General features: G+C 45.5%; 1 pseudogene; it reads left to right on the top strand.

The window, feature by feature from the left end:
• Nucleotides 1-18,255, top strand: part of LOC116406985 — a 65,110-nt pseudogene that overhangs the window by 4,298 nt on the left and 42,557 nt on the right.

Here is an 18,255-nt window from a genome sequence, read left to right as displayed (position 1 = left end):
AATGCCAGGGGGGCTGTAAGGTGCCACAGACAGTCACTATTTATTGGGCTGGGGGGGCTGTTTGTGCCTCTGGGTACTGGGAATGCCAGGGGGGCTGTAAGGTGCCACAGACAGTCACTATTTATTGGGCGGGGGGCTGTTTGTGCCTCTGGGTACTGGAATGCCAGGGGGGCTGTAAGGTGCCACAGACAGTCACTATTTATTGGGCTGGGGGGGCTGTTTGTGCCTCTGGGTACTGGAATGCCAGGGGGGCTGTAAGGTGCCACAGACAGTCACTATTTATTGGGGGGGGGGCTGTTTGTGCCTCTGGGTACTGGGAATGCCAGGGGGGCTGTAAGGTGCCACAGACAGTCACTATTTTTTGGGCTGGGGGGGGGCTGTTTGTGCCTCTGGGTACTGGGAATGCCAGGGGGGCTGTAAGGTGCCACAGACAGTCACTATTTATTGGGCTGGGGGGGCTGTTTGTGCCTCTGGGTACTGGGAATGCCAGGGGGGCTGTAAGGTGCCACAGACAGTCACTATTTATTGGGCTGGGGGGGGCTGTTTGTGCCTCTGGGTACTGGGAATGCCAGGGGGGCTGTAAGGTGCCACAGACAGTCACTATTTATTGGGCCTGGGGGGGGCTGTTTGTTCCTCTGGGTACTGGGAATGCCAGGGGGGCTGTAAGGTGCCACAGACAGTCACTATTTTTTGGGCTGGGGGGGGCTGTTTGTGCCTCTGGGTACTGGGAATGCCAGGGGGGCTGTAAGGTGCCACAGACAGTCACTATTTATTGGGCTGGGGGGCTGATCTGCAAACTTAGGAAAGCTTTACAGCTTGGTACTTTGGAGCAAAAAGAAATGTTTACCCATTATAGATTCGGGGGATTTGTACTTTCCAAAAATATATGGCTTTCTGGGGTGAGTGTACTTTTTTTTGTAGCATTATCCGACATATAATGATGTAAATGTGTTGATTTGGCAGAAGCTGAAATGACAGAAATGACAGTACATATGGGGGTATGTTCCCATTGGGGCCCCTACATGCCACATACTTAGCTAAACCTATACATATTGGGCATCAAACTGTTCAGGGGACCCCTGGGGTTCATATTTAGGGTGTTTTATTTGGTTACTTTATGACCTGTAGGAGATACGATACTATAGACTGGAAGCTTTAAAGCAATTTTTTTTTTAAAATCACAAATTTTGATAAAAACCAATAAATTTAGGAAAGCATAGCGACTTGATAGTTTGGAGTAGACAGACAGTTGTGCCTATTCTGGATTCCCCAGAATCTGTTCTTTCCAAAAATGCCCAATTTTCTGGGATAAACCTTCTGTTAGTGGAAATTTTGTCCTTTAAATCTAAAATATGCAGCTTTCTGGAGCAGTGCTTTGGGAATTTGGTAATTTACTGCTGGGAGTTTGTGACCTATACAAGTGAGAAATCCCCATAAAACTATATATATTTGGTATTGGCACGTTCAGGAGACATGGGACTTTCCAAATCAGTTGTATATTCGGGCATAAAATAATTTTTGTTTCTAGTATGTGTGTTTATATTATGGAAAATGTGATTTTTTTTTATTTTTACACATTTAGACGCCTATATCTTGTTACAGAATTGGAATTACACAAAAATTCTACCATATTTTGAAAGCTTAGATTGTTCTGAAAAAATCGATATATTGTTTTCCTGGGTAAACTAAAAGTCCCCCCAAGGAAAGGCCCCTAAAGTGAAACAGTGCAAAATGTTCAAAAACTGTCTGGCAATACACGTTCCGCTTTGACCAAAACAGCTGGCAGTAAAAGGGTTAATGCTATTCAGGAGAATTCAGTTCATGATCAAATGCAGACATTGATAAAGAAATGGCAGACACCGGACAAAAATGTCCCCACGGTCCCTGTGTCCCCCTAGACATGGGAGAAAAGGAGATTTATGTGTTACTGTTAAATCCTTTTCTCTCCAGTCGTAAGGGGGACACAGGGCTTCCCTCCCCCAACTCTTGTTCAAAATTGCCCTTAGAGAACTTGTTGAGAGTTGTTAGTAGGTTTATGTTCTAGAGCTTATTTCTCTTTATTACAAGCTGGCTCCCTTCCGGAATGGTGGGATAAAGGGAGAGGAGGAGGGTCCTCACCTGTCATCAGTGTCCTGTCTCCTGATGTCCTCTTTGTTTAGGAACCCATTGGTGCTTAATTAACAACACTGGGCTGATTTGCCCCTGGGCAGTAACCCATAACAGTAACCCATTTTTCAGCCGCATAACAAGAATATCCATGTGAGCTTCTCGGTTTTGTCTTAGATCTGCCTGGCCATGTAACAAGCAATAGGGAGAATCTGAGCTTCCTAACGACATAAGTATTGGGGGGGCACTGATGGGTTTCCAAATTCCAGGGGAGGTTGCTAATAAAAATAAAAAATCAGCCCAGGTTTTATCTTAAATTAACTTTCCCTTTAATTCATCTATGATTGCAGGTCACCATTCCCCAACGTGCTGTTCAGTCTGGGGATCCATACGCCCGGAAACTGCAACGTTCAGGCCAGGCAGGTTAGTGACTTGTGTGCTTTCAAATCTTATTTCCTAAAATGTGTTTAAACTTGGCTTTTGTTTTAATATCTGTTTCTTTTATATAAAGGAGCCATGGCTGTAAGTTTCCCTAAGTTTGACTCTTTCATATATGTCAGTAGGTGACCCGCTGCTTTCCACTTACAGGTACCAAACAAGCACCTCTGAAAGCACCGGGGAAGCAAGACAGAAGCAAAGAGGGCAAGAAAGAAGATCCCCAGATTCTTTTGCTTCAGGTGAAGCTGCGTTTGAATATTTAATTATTCCTTGGGTCATTCTGTTCATGTAATGTGTGAAACAGATATTGGGGTCAGAGCCGGGTTAAGCGACCGGGCGCCCTAGACAACCCAGTCGGCCACCTGCCCCCCCCAATCCTTGCACCCTAGGCAGCTGCCTCTGCTTCCTACCCATAGTTCTGACCCTGATTGGGGTTCCTACTTTTGGATTACAAGCCTTCTTGAAAGGCAACTGAATTCAAGTTGTTACCTTTTCTTCTGACCAGGTGGAGGCGCTGCAGGCCCAGCTGGAAGAGCAGACACGACTATCCAAAGAGCAGATAGAGACTCTGTTAGAGGACAGGAAGGTCCGCGTGGAAGAAACCCAGGTGCAGCACCAAAGAGACCAGGACAAAATGAAATCTATGACAGATAAGTGAGTGTGTGAGAAAAGTAGAGAAATCCATAGGCCTCCTACACCTAGGGTTGGGGAAATCAGCCCCCTGTTGTACATCACTGGCTTCTGGAACCATCACTTTCAATCTTTCCCAGGCTGAATAAGACCCAGAAATTGCTGTACGAGAGCACCAGGGATTTCCTGCAACTGAAATAATTTGAGTGCCGAGCCAATGAGAAATCTTGGATGGCCGAGAAAGATCGGCTGCTCCGAGAGCTAGACCGGTGCCGAGAGCAGTTGGCTTTAAGTAGTGACACAGAGCAAGAGCGGGAACACGAGCGAGAGATCCTGCGTTTGTCATTGGTCGAGAAAGCAAGTCGGCACTCGCACAGTGAGGAAGTGAAGGGTAATTCCCATGAATGTGTGAATAAAGGATATTATGGTATTAGCGCTGCTTGCTGGTTCTTATGCCTCTTCTTATACAGTCTCTTACAGAGCAGCTGGCACAAGCACATCGCCTCGCTGAAATGTACCGGGAGCAGTGTGTGACACTGGAGGATGAGCTGGGAAAGATACGAGAGGAGGGAGACGTGGGCAGGGAAATCTTCAAGGTGAGTTCTTAATACCTTGTAAAGGGGGGTTCACATTTGAGTTACCATTTACTACAGGGGTCCTGAAACTTTTTAGACATGGGGCCAGTTCATGGTCCCTCAGACTGCTGGGGGGCCGGACTGTAGTCCTCAAACTAGGCCCCCGCATCCTCAAACTATGGCCCACTGTCTGTTCCCCTGCTCCCCGCTGCATCCTCTTGCTCCCTGCTTTGTCCTCCGACTCCCTGCTCCCCCGCTCAATCCTCCGGCTCCCTGCTCCCCTGCTTTGTCCTTCGACTCCCTGCTCCCCCGCTCCATCCTCCGTCTCCCTGCTCCCCTGCTTCGTCCTCCGACTCCCTGCTCCCCCACTCCCAGCTGTGTCCTCCGGCTCCCTGCTCCCCCGCTGCATCCCCCGGCTTCCCCACTCCCAGCTGTGTCTTCTGGCTCCCTGCTTCCCCACTCCCTGCTTCGTCCTCTTGCTCCCTGCTCCCCTGTCTTGTCCTCCAGCTCCCCTGCTTCGTCCTCCAACTCCCTGCTCCCCCACTCCCAGCTGTGTCCTCTGGCTCCCTACTCCCCCGCTGCATCCCCCGGCTCCCCCACTTCCTGCTGCGTCCTCCAGCTCCCTTCTCCCCCGCTCCGTCCTCCGCCTTCCTGCTCCCCTGCTTCATTCTCCGACTCCCTGCTCCCCCACTCCCTGCTGCATCCTCTAGCTCCCTGCTCCCCCATTCCCTGCTGCGTCTGCAGGTCTACAGGTAGTAGCCAGGGGTGAGGAGGCAGCCGGGGCCAGGTTAATTACCTTGGGGGGCTAAATCCGGCCTTTGGGCCATGGTTTGAAGATCCCTGATTTAGTATGATGTAGAAAGTAATATTCTAATACAGTTTGCAATTGGTCTTTATTTTTTTGTGTTTGTTAAATGTATTTTACTTTTTGTTCAGCCACTCCCGAGTCATCTGGTTGCTAGGGTTTACATTACCCTATTAGCAACCAGGAAGTGGTTTGAGTGAGAGACTGGTATATGAATAGGAGAGGGCCTGAATAGAGAAATAACAATAACAACTAGAAATGGAAGGTTGAGAACAAACTTTATGTTGGGTTAAAAAACGTGAAGTCACTAAAGGAAATTTGATCTGTTGGCTCCGCCCACTTTCTCTAACCTTGGACCACAGTTCTATAGTAAAAACCACTGTGCAAAGTTTGGGGACCCTGGTTTTAATACTGTCTGAATGGCAGCAATTTAAATTTCCCCACTGAAAGTCAACAAGAGACATCTGATTGGCGGTTGGTGGCTCCGCCCACTTTTTCTAACCTGGAATTGTACTTACCCAGTGACTAACTCTGCAAACTTTGCATTAACTCTGCAAAGTTTGGGGACCCCGGTGTTATTACTGTGAGAATGGCAGCAGGTAAAATCTGATTGGCTGTTCACAGTTCCGCCCACTTTTGGGCATCCAACAATCATCATATTTTCATTCAGGCTGACCCCATGACTATGTGATTCAAGTTTGGGGACTGTAGCCTCAGAGCTGTAAGATTGGCAGCAGTTTAAATTTTCCCATTAAAGTCAATGGGTTATATTTGATTGGCTGTTGTTGGCCCCTCCCCCTTTGGGATCCAGCAATTGTCGCTGTTTCATTCTTCATTTCATTCTTCCCTGTCAAAGTCAATGGAAAATTGGGGTGTTCGGAGCAGCGCCACAAAAAGACGGGGGGAATCGCTTAGAAAAGCACAAGCAACCTGCTCCGCTATAGGGCGAAGAAGTGTGGGGAGTCTGGGTGTTGTACCCCTAAATCTGTAGGTGGAGTAGCGTTTAGAAAATGGGGGGCGCTAAAAATAAGAAGAAAAAGCGGAAGAATAAGCTGAAGTCGAAGAACAGTATGATGGGTTTTTCAAATCAACACAATTAAAAGTAGCCTCGCGGAGCAATAGTTTCTTGGCTGCCGGGGTCAGTGACCCCCATTTGACTGTGGAAAGAGTCAGAAGAAGAAAGCAAATAATTAAAAACCGCTTTGTTCGCTTTTATAAAAATGTGACTGGTTATCTCCCCTAGTCCTCCTGTAGTGTTACAGTTACCCAACATCTGTTTGTGAGATTAATATCCAATGTTATTCTTATACCAGGAACGTTCAGATAAGGTGGCCAAGCGGCTGCAATTGATGGCGCAGAGATACGAGGCTCTGGAGAAAAGGCGCAACATGGAGGTAGAGGGCTATAAGACTGACATCAAGCTGCTGAGACAGCGGTTAAAGGATGTAGAGAAGCAACTATTCAAGGTGAGTCTGGGATAGACCGACGGCAAGATTTTCTGTTGCACGCATCTCATTGCCTTATACGAAAGCATATCTATATACAGAAACAAGATGGCAGAGAATAAATATTAAGTGTCACCTTAACCAAACAGGGGAAAACACACAGGCTGGTATTTTCTAGTACAATCTAGTAGAAGAGATGGCTATTCTGAGACAATTTGCAATTGGTCTTTTTTTTTTTTATTTGTGGATTTTACTTAGCTTTTGTTCAGTAGCTTTCCAATTCGAAATTTCAGCAGCTGTCTGGTTGCTTGGGTTCAAATTAGTCTAGCAACCAGTCAGCGCTTTGAATAAGAGACTTGAACATGAGTAGGAGAGCACCTGAATAGAACGATAAGTAATAAAAAAGGACAATAAAACTGTAGCCTCACAGAGCAGTAGTTTATGGGCTGCCGGGGTCAGTGACCCCCATTTAGAGCCAGACGAAGAATGCAAATGATTAAAAAAAAAAACTATAAAAAAATGAAGACAAATTAAAAATTGACCATTCTATAACATACTTGAAGGTAAAAACCCATTATCCAGAATGCTCGGAACCAAGGGTATTCTGGGTATGGGGTCTTTCCGTAATTTGGACCTCCATACCTTAAGTCTACTAAAAAATCATTTAACCATTAAATAAACCCAATAGGGCTGTTCTGCCCCCAATAAGGGGTAATTATATCTTAGTTGGGATCAAGTACAGGTCCTGTTTTATTATTACAGAGAAAAGGGAATCATTTAACCATTAAATAAACCCAATAGGGCTGTTCTGCCCCCAATAAGGGGTAATTATATCTTAGTTGGGATCAATTACAAGGTACTGTTTTATTATTACAGATAAAAAGAAAATCAGGTTTAAAATGGAGTCTATGGGAGACGGCATTCTGTAATTCAGAGCTTTCTGGATAACGGGTTTCCGGATAAGTGATCCCATACCTGTACTATGATATTTGGAGCAGCAGTTACATTTTCTAGCCAGTAGGGGGAGCTTAAACTTCATAACACTGCTATTGCTGTACTAGAGGATTAAACACACGCAGTGAGACGGCTCATAACCAAACTAAGAAGGAACCCCTATGGGTAAGGGCCCTGTGGGGGTGAGAGGAGATGTGAATTAATCTTGCTCTCCTCTTTTTGCTCTCCTCTCAGGTGACGCTGAACATCGGGCCAGACCAAGATCTTGCTATTCTGGATGCAGTGCGGCAGGGCAACAAAAAGACACAAAAAATTCAAGGGGAACTGCGCAACTTAAAGGCCAAAATCTGTGGCCTGGGGAATGAACTGAGAATCGGATAGAGCACAAGGGAGACTGACGGAGCTGCCACACTAAACAAGGAGCCACAGGTAAAGGTCTACCCTGGCTCTACCTCTGGGATTATATAGTGTGTTCGGCCCAGGAAGGAAGAATATTGGCGGCCATACACGTTGCCAAGCGAGCTGATCTTCTCCCGGTATCCCCACCTACGGGTGGGTTATATCGGGCGAATTCAGGCTTATTAGAACAAGGGATATTAGAACAACGAATCAAGTACAGTACCTGTACTTGATCCCAACTAAGATATAATTACCCCTTATTGGGGGCAGAACAGCCCTATTGGGTTTATTTAATGGTTAAATGATTCCCTTTTCTCTGTAATAATAAAACAGTACCTGTACTTCATCCCAACTAAGATATAATTACCCCTTATTGGGGGCAGAACAGCCCTATTGGGTTTATTTAATGGTTGAATGATTCCCTTTTCTCTGTAATAATAAAACAGTACCTGTACTTGATCCCAACTAAGATATAATTACCCCTTATTGGGGGCAGAACAGCCCTATTGGGTTTATTTAATGGTTGAATGATTCCCTTTTCTCTGTAATAATAAAACAGTACCTGTACTTGATCCCAACTAAGATATAAATAATCCTTATTGGATGCAAAACAATCCTATTGGGTTTAATTAATGTTTTATTGATTTTTTAGTAGACTTAAGGGATGGAGATCCAAATTACGGAAAGACCCCTTATCCGTAATACCCTTTGTACCGAGCATTCTGGATAACCGGCCCTATACCTGTATGTCCTTAGGCCTTTAATGGCACTTTGCCAGGGTGCCCCGAGGTGTCATCCAACTATGTTATTTACATAATCAGATAAATTAGGTTTAAAAGGACACACGTGGATCACGTTCAGCCATAATGCCTGTATATAACCTGCCTAACTGCTAGTTGACCCAGAGGAAGGATAAACCCCTTCTGAGGCCTCTCTATTTGCTGCAGGGGGGGGGGGATTCCTTCCTGACTGGACCAACTGGTACCACGATCTCCCATAACCCTGTATTCAGCCGTCCAACCCATTCTAATCAGTCAGTACAGTACAACCAATCAGTGTTTTTACATATTTCTGGTTTGAGTTCTTGAGCCCAGTTGTATTTGGGGGTACAGTTCCCCTTATTATGGGGGGGCATTTCTTGCTGGGGGGGCAGTCCCAGTAGGGCCCTACTTTCCCCAATAGGCAGGTGTCGTGTAGATGTGCTTTTTGGCGAGGAGATCCTTATGGTTTGGGGCATTACAGAGAGGGGGGGTTGCCAGGCTATGATAGTATGGATGGTACAGGCCGAGGGCTCGGGGTACAGGGCTTGTTGCTGGTTACCAGATGGGTAACTGGTTTAGCCTTCAGTGTAATGGTGAGTACATGGCGTGAGTTGTTGCCTTATATATCAGCGCCCCCTGAGCCCCCACAGTACTGTAATCTTCTTTGCAGCTACAACTCTGTGTGTTTTGCCTTTTTATTGCCTCTGGCTATAATACCTTGAGCCTTAAGCTGCCCATACGCGCACCAATGATATCGTAGGAAACCTTGTTCGGTGCGTTTGGGGAATCCATGGGAACCGGTATCTCAGGCTGCGGATATGGGTCGTCTCATCACTCAGCCGGGATAAAAGATTTTTATCAGTAACCCACAAACACTAACCCACTGCTGTCCCGCAATACCCTAACCCACATCCCACTGTAACCCACAAACACTAACCCACTGCTGTCCCGCAATACCCTAACCCACATCCCACTGTAACCCACAAACACTAACCCACTGCTGTCCCGCAATACCCTAACCCACATCCCACTGTAACCCACAAACACTAACCCACTGCTGTCCCGCAATACCCTAACCCACATCCCACTGTAACCCACAAACACTAACCCACTGCTATCCCGCAATACCCTAACCCACATCCCACTGTAACCCACAAACATTAATCCACTCCTGACCCGCAATACCATATCCCACATCCCACTGTAACCCACTCCTGATCCACAATACCCTAACTCACATCCCACTGTAACCCACAAACACTAACCCACTCCTGTCCCGCAATACCCTAACCCACATCCCACTGTAACCCACAAATATTAACCCACTCCTTTCCCGCAATACCATAACCCACATCCCACTGTAACCCACAAACACTAATCCACTCCTGTCCCGCAATACCATAACCCACATCCCACCCTCACCCACAAAATATTAACCCACTCAATGGCCCTAGAGTAGCAGCATGGGAATCCATGATCAACAAAGCTATACCCCTATACAAGCTAACGTACATAAGGAGAGGGTGCCCTCAAAAATTTGATAAAATATGGTCACCATGGATAGACGCAGAACCCCCCTAAGATATGCAGGTCAGGGAGGTACCCCCCATATCCCCCCCTTGAATAACCTACACACCCAGACACAAGGTAACAGTGTAACCCCAATATCTCACTAAGGCCCTGAAGGGCAGGCTAGTAACCAGAAACACAGCTTGAATGGCAAATAGCATCGGTATCTGCAAAGAAGGCACTGCAATGTTATTATTGTTATGTTGTTATTTACTTTATTTACTTTCTGTACAACAAGTAAATGACAATGGAAACAATATACTGCAAACTATGTACATTTACACTCAATAAAAGAATTGTTATAAAAAAATATATATATATATTAACCCACTCCTGATCCCACATCCCACCCTAACCCACAAACACTAACCCACTCCTGACCCGCAATACCATAACCCACATCCCACCCTAACCCACATGACATTAACCCACTCCTGACCCATAATACCCTAACCCACATCCCACTGTAACCCACAAACACTAACCCACTCCTGTCCCGCAATACCCTAACCCACATCCCACTGTAACCCACAAACACTAACCCACTCCTGTCCCGCAATACCATAACCCACATCCCACTGTAACCCACAAACACTAACCCACTCCTGTCCCGCAATACCATAACCCACATCCCACTGTAACCCACAAGACATTAACCCACTCCTGTCCCGCAATACCATAACCCACATCCCACTGTAACCCACAAACACTAACCCACTCCTGTCCCGCAATACCCTAACCCACATCCCACTGTAACCCACAAACATTAACCCACTCCTGTCCCGCAATACCATAACCCACATCCCACTGTAACCCACAAACATTAACCCACTTCTGTCCCGCAATACCATAACCCACATCCCACTGTAACCCACAAACATTAACCCACTCCTGACCCCAAATATTATAACCCACATCCCACCCTAACCCACAAGACATTAACCCACTCCTGCAGTTGTTAGAAGATTCTGATATCCATGATGAAGAGAACATGGAGGGCTGCCATCGGGACCACGATGTTAAAGATGTTTTGTGGGGGCCCAAGGATGGTAATTAGGCCCCCTATTTATGCCCCCGACCCTCCCCCGATGGCTGCCTCGTTGTTGATGTTTCAGTGCTTCGTTCCTAAGGAGAGATTGTTCAGTGTTATCCATGGAGTAGGTGAGTATATAATAATTCTGCAATTTGTTCCTTTACTGTGACCATGACCCGCAATTCCATAACCCACATCCCACTGTAACCCCCAACACTAACCACTCCTGTCCCGCAATACCCTAACCCACATCCCACTGTAACCCCCAAACACTAACCCACTCCTGTCCCGCAATACCCTAACCCACATCCCACTGTAACCCACAAACACTAACCCACTGCTGTCCCGCAATACCATAACCCACATCCCACTGTAACCCACAAACACTAACCCACTCCTGTCCCGCAATACCATAACCCACATCCCACTGTAACCCACAAACACTAACCCACTCCTGTCCCACAATACCCTAACCCACATCCCACTGTAACCCACAAACACTAACCCACTCCTGTCCCGCAATACCATAACCCACATCCCACTGTAACCCACAAACACAAACCCACTCCTGTCCTGCAATACCATAACCCACATCCCACCCTAACCCACAAACATTAACCCACTCCTGACCCGCAATACCATAACCCACATCCCACCCTAACCCACAAAACATTAAACCCACTCCTGACCCGCAATACCATAACCCACATCCCACTATAACCCACAAACACTAACCCACTCCTGACCCGCAATACCATAACCCACATCCCACCCTCACCCACAAACACTAGCCCACTCCTGACCCGCAATACCATTACCCACATCCCACCCTCACCCACAAACACTAACCCACTCCTTACCCGCAATACTATAACCCACATCCCACCCTAACCCACAAACATTAACCCACTCCTTACTCGCAATACCATAACCCACATCCCACCCTAACCCACAAGACGATAACTTACATGTGCAGTTGTTAGAAGATGCTGTCTATGAAGATTCTCATTCATCCAGGTCATGATATACAGTATCTAGTAGAATTAAGTCTAAACAACTGGACTTTTCTGAGTTTTTCTTGAAAACGTTTCACCACTCATCCGAGTGGCTTCTTCAGTTCAAATGACTGGTAGGGAATTCCCCGGTATTTAAACTCTTGATGGTAGTAGAGTCACAGACATCCAATCACAATGGTTCCATTGAACTTGTTCAGTTAGGTGTTAGCTGAAACTGACAGGTGTAAGAAGGTATGATCCAATCACAATGGTACCAAGATTCTCATTGATGAAGGTGTTAATCCTTCAAAGTACATGACTGGAAGTGTGAACTGTTGTGAAACTGCCGGGGTAAGGATGTCAACGCGCCATTGTATGTTGGTGACAAGCGGTGTCTCAGGCCCCCTCCTCTGTTCAGGGATGGTTTTTTCCAGGTTGGCATAAATGGCCTCTTTCACACCTCTTTCAAACCATCTGTCCTCTCGGTCCAAAATATGCACGTTACTGTCCTCAAAAGAGTGACCTTTTTCTTTGAGGTGTAGATAGACCGCTGAGTCTTGTCCTGAGGAGTTTGCCCGCCTATGTTGGGCCATTCTCTTACAGAGAGGTTGTTTTGTCTCCCCAATGTATAAGTCTGAGCACTCTTCACTACACTGGACAGCATAGACCACATTACTTTTCATGTGCTTGGGTGTTGGGTCTTTCGGGTGCACCAGCTTCTGTCTCAGGGTGTTGCTGGGTTTGAAAAACACAGGAATGCGATGTTTGTTGAAAATTCTCCTAAGTTTTTCTGATGTTCCAGCAACATATGGAATGACTATGTTGTTTCGCCTGCTGTGTTCCTCCCTTCTGTTTGTAGGTCTGGTCTTTCTGTTGGTCTTTGATTTGGTTTTGATGAAGGCCCAGTCTGGGTACCCACAAGTTTTCAGAGCTCCTTTTAGATGTTTATATTCTTTCTCCTTGGCCTCTGCATTGGATGCCACAGTTTCAGCCCGATGATGTAGAGTCCTAATTACACCCAGTTTATGTTCCAAAGGGTGGTGGGAATCACACCACACAGTACCAGGTCTGTGCTGGTTTGATTCCCACCACCCTTTGGAACATAAACTGGGTGTAATTAGGACTTTACATCATCGGGCTGAAACTGTGGCATCCAATGCAGAGACCAAGGAGAAAGAATATAAACATCTAAAAGGAGCTCTGAAAACTTGTGGGTACCCAGACTGGGCCTTCATCAAAACCAAATCAAAGACCAACAGAAAGACCAGACCTACAAACAGAAGGGAGGAACACAGCAGGCGAAACAACATAGTCATTCCATATGTTGCTGGAACATCAGAAAAACTTAGGAGAATTTTCAACAAACATCGCATTCCTGTGTTTTTCAAACCCAGCAACACCCTGAGACAGAAGCTGGTGCACCCGAAAGACCCAACACCCAAGCACATGAAAAGTAATGTGGTCTATGCTGTCCAGTGTAGTGAAGAGTGCTCAGACTTATACATTGGGGAGACAAAACAACCTCTCTGTAAGAGAATGGCCCAACATAGGCGGGCAAACTCCTCAGGACAAGACTCAGCGGTCTATCTACACCTCAAAGAAAAAGGTCACTCTTTTGAGGACAGTAACGTGCATATTTTGGACCGAGAGGACAGATGGTTTGAAAGAGGTGTGAAAGAGGCCATTTATGCCAACCTGGAAAAACCATCCCTGAACAGAGGAGGGGGCCTGAGACACCGCTTGTCACCAACATACAATGGCGCGTTGACATCCTTACCCCGGCAGTTTCACAACAGTTCACACTTCCAGTCATGTACTTTGAAGGATTAACACCTTCATCAATGAGAATCTTGGTACCATTGTGATTGGATCATACCTTCTTACACCTGTCAGTTTCAGCTAACACCTAACTGAACAAGTTCAATGGAACCATTGTGATTGGATGTCTGTGACTCTACTACCATCAAGAGTTTAAATACCGGGGAATTCCCTACCAGTCATTTGAACTGAAGAAGCCACTCGGATGAGTGGTGAAACGTTTTCAAGAAAAACTCAGAAAAGTCCAGTTGTTTTAGACTTAATTCTACTAGATATTAGAAGATGCTGTTTCCCTGATGAAGAGAACATGGAGGGCTGCCATCGGGACCACGATGTTAAAGATGTTTGTGGGGGCCCAAGGATGGTAATTAGGCCCCCTATTTATGCCCCCGACCCTCCCCCGATGGCTGCCTCGTTGTTCTCGTTTCAGTGCCTCGTTCCTAAGGAGAGATTGTTCAGTGTTATCCATGGAGTAGGTGAGTATATAATAATTCTGCAATTTGTTCCTTGTTACTCTTTGCATTTATATGCATGTTTTATATCACGTTCCCTTTTGCTGCTAATTTAAAGGCCAACTACAACTGTCTAATAATAACATGTTCTCCCCTCTCAGATGTTTGTCTCTCCTGTAGATTTAGCCCAGTTTAGTGAGCTCTGCCCTAATCCAATCTTAGTCTTTATTCTTGGTGGCTTTAGTTATAGAATGATATTGTATGTAGGAAAGCAGGAGAATATTGTAGGAATGGGAACAGTAAATGATTACAGTCTGTGCATCACATGAACTATAATGAGAATGAGCAGTTCCCCTACCTCTGTGCAGGTGTTGGGCGATATTCCTCTGCACCCCCCTTTCACCCCGGAGCTCGGCAATGAAAGGGTGCGTGAGGAGCTGCCTTGCAGATGGTCTCCTGCCTGGGTCTCTCTGCAGGCACTCGCTGATGAAGAAGCGGAACTCGTCACTCCTGGAAAAAAAACGGTGGTAAAATGATAATTGTTTGTGTTACATTTCCCAGAGTTCACAGTGTGACGACTCCCTGATCCTGCCGCTCTGTACCCAACCCAATCACAGCACAGGCAGCAATAGGGGGGTGAGCCCCTTCCCTTCTAAGGGTTCCACTGCTCTGCCTGAAATGGGGGGCTATTGCACTTACTTATGAACCCTGAATTTATAAGGGTACATTTACCTGTGACCAAATTACTGTCTCTCTGGTTTTGCCTATTATCTTTAGCCCGGCTTGTATTGGCTGCCAGATACCGGCCCCAAGAGCTCAAGCTCAGCACGAGAGTCTGCGTTTGCGCATAGAGCTACACATATTACGCATCACCTTCACCCTTATTTCAGCCCGGACTGGGATACAAAATAGGCCCTGGCATTTCATATCCACAGAGGCCAAAACAGCCCCCCAGCCCAATAAATAGCCACTGCCTATGCATCTCACAGCATTTACCTGCCCTCACTTATTTCCCATTTATCCCTTCCCCATCCTTACTTTATGTCATATCCCAATGTCCCCCTCACCATAAAGTCTACCTTGCCCATTTTCTCCACCTTTCCTGACTCATTCACACACCTTCTTTACACGCTTTCCATTTCCCCACCCTCCCCACCTAACTGCCTATTCCATTTTCCCCACCCTCCCCACCTAACTGCCTATTCCATTTCCCCACCCTCCCCACCTAACTGCCTATTCTACCCTCTTGCTGCCTTTTGCTATTCTAGTGAAAGGGACTCACCAATTGCCCCTTGATGGTAATGATGGAACTGGACCAGTTGTTATTCGCTGGATCAGCTTCTGCTTGGGAAGTCTTCTGAATGCTGGGATGTAAAGATACAACACAAAAACATGATGACTGATGAATACAACATTTGGGGGCGATTTACTTAAATTGACATTTTTACACTAGAAAGGTACTTGCCAGGTTTTAGTTACCAATTTACATTTCTGTTTTAAATTCTTATTAAATGGGTACATTTTCAAGTTTGAAAAGTCAAATTCTGAAAAAATTCCAGTTTCTTTACCTCAAAAAATTGTGTATTATGGAAACACAGCAAATTAAAATGCTAGTATATCACCCCCTTTGATTTTTATATTTAATAATACTCTATGTTACGGCGTGACACATAAATTGCCCCCTGCCCATTCTACTAACAGTTCTACATGCAGTACAGTACACACACACACACACACACAACACACTCTAGGGTTTACTTACGGGAGATGTCCTTCCGCCATTTGAATGGCTGCAATCCCTAGTGACCAGATGTCAGCCTGGATATTACAATATGGGGGAAAAGACGAGTATTAGAGAAGATTATACACAGAGTACATGAAAATAATTGCAGTTGCAGATGATTTGGATACTTCTGATACCTATCCACCCACACCCTGATAGTGATTCTATTTGGCTTGCACAATAACAAATCCATTAGAAGCCTATAATCCAGTAGTGAATTGCTGTGACTTTTATGTCTAGAAAATGTCCCCAAATACCCCAAACTGAGAGTCTTGAGTGTTACATGGAGTGTGACATCCCCATAAAGCATAAGCAGTCTAATGGAGTTGGTTTCTATTATTCTTGTGTCCTGCACTTAAAATGCATTTCACTCTCTCATTTCAGATTCTCGTATCACAGAAACCACATTACGGCTCTGGATTCTCTGTTATGAGAGGGGTAAGTAAAGCGAGTGGAACATTTACACGCAGTTCACCCTGTGTAAGTGACATAGTTTAAAGCTTAATATATAAAACTCGCCCACGTTCTATTCCTTTCTATGGGATTTTTAGAAGTGTATTTATCAAATGGTGAGTTCTAACTTTCATTCATTGATAAATTGGCTTCTAAAAATCCCATAGGAATGAATAGAAAGTGAGTTTTTCTGTGTAATCTCACATTTTGCTAAATATGCCCCTAACTCTAAGCTATCTTTGAAAACGTTTCACCACTCATCCGAGTGGCTTCTTCAGTTCAAATGACTGGTAGGGAATTCCCCGGTATTTAAACTCTTGATGGTAGTAGAGTCACAGACATCCAATCACAATGGTTCCATTGAACTTGTTCAGTTAGGTGTTAGCTGAAACTGACAGGTGTAAGAAGGTATGATCCAATCACAATGGTACCAAGATTCTCATTGATGAAGGTGTTAATCCTTCAAAGTACATGACTGGAAGTGTGAACTGTTGTGAAACTGCGGGGTAAGGATGTCAACGCGCCATTGTATGTTGGTGACAAGCGGTGTCTCAGGCCCCCTCCTCTGTTCAGGGATGGTTTTTCCAGGTTGGCATAAATGGCCTCTTTCACACCTCTTTCAAACCATCTGTCCTCTCGGTCCAAAATATGCACGTTACTGTCCTCAAAAGAGTGACCTTTTTCTTTGAGGTGTAGATAGACCGCTGAGTCTTGTCCTGAGGAGTTTGCCCGCCTATGTTGGGCCATTCTCTTACAGAGAGGTTGTTTTGTCTCCCCAATGTATAAGTCTGAGCACTCTTCACTACACTGGACAGCATAGACCACATTACTTTTCATGTGCTTGGGTGTTGGGTCTTTCGGGTGCACCAGCTTCTGTCTCAGGGTGTTGCTGGTTTGAAAAACACAGGAATGCGATGTTTGTTGAAAATTCTCCTAAGTTTTTCTGATGTTCCAGCAACATATGGAATGACTATGTTGTTTCGCCTGCTGTGTTCCTCCCTTCTGTTTGTAGGTCTGGTCTTTCTGTTGGTCTTTGATTTGGTTTTGATGAAGGCCCAGTCTGGGTACCCACAAGTTTTCAGAGCTCCTTTTAGATGTTTATATTCTTTCTCCTTGGCCTCTGCATTGGATGCCACAGTTTCAGCCCGATGATGTAGAGTCCTAATTACACCCAGTTTATGTTCCAAAGGGTGGTGGGAATCACACCACACAGACAGTACTTGCTGTTTTGATTCCCACCACCCTTTGGAACATAAACTGGGTGTAATTAGGACTTTACATCATCGGGCTGAAACTGTGGCATCCAATGCAGAGCAAGGAGAAAGATAATAAACATCAAAGGAGCTCTGAAAACTTGTGGGTACCCAGACTGGGCCTTCATCAAAACCAAATCAAAGACCAACAGAAAGACCAGACCTACAAACAGAAGGGAGGAACACAGCAGGCGAAACAACATAGTCATTCCATATGTTGCTGGAACATCAGAAAAACTTAGGAGAATTTTCAACAAACATCGCATTCCTGTGTTTTTCAAACCCAGCAACACCCTGAGACAGAAGCTGGTGCACCCGAAAGACCCAACACCCAAGCACATGAAAAGTAATGTGGTCTATGCTGTCCAGTGTAGTGAAGAGTGCTCAGACTTATACATTGGGGAGACAAAACAACCTCTCTGTAAGAGAATGGCCCAACATAGGCGGGCAAACTCCTCAGGACAAGACTCAGCGGTCTATCTACACCTCAAAGAAAAAGGTCACTCTTTTGAGGACAGTAACGTGCATATTTTGGACCGAGAGACAGATGGTTTGAAAGAGGTGTGAAAGAGGCCATTTATGCCAACCTGGAAAAACCATTCCTGAACAGAGGAGGGGGCCTGAGACACCGCTTGTCACCAACATACAATGGCGCGTTGACATCCTTACCCGGCAGTTTCACAACAGTTCACACTTCCAGTCATGTTACTTTGAAGGATTAACACCTTCATCAATGAGAATCTTGGTACCATTGTGATTGGATCATACCTTCTTACACCTGTCAGT

Source organism: Xenopus tropicalis, chromosome 8 (assembly GCF_000004195.4).
Source record: "Xenopus tropicalis strain Nigerian chromosome 8, UCB_Xtro_10.0, whole genome shotgun sequence".
NCBI classification, from domain to species: domain Eukaryota; kingdom Metazoa; phylum Chordata; class Amphibia; order Anura; family Pipidae; genus Xenopus; species Xenopus tropicalis.
This window is presented reverse-complemented; position numbering and strand designations above follow the sequence as displayed.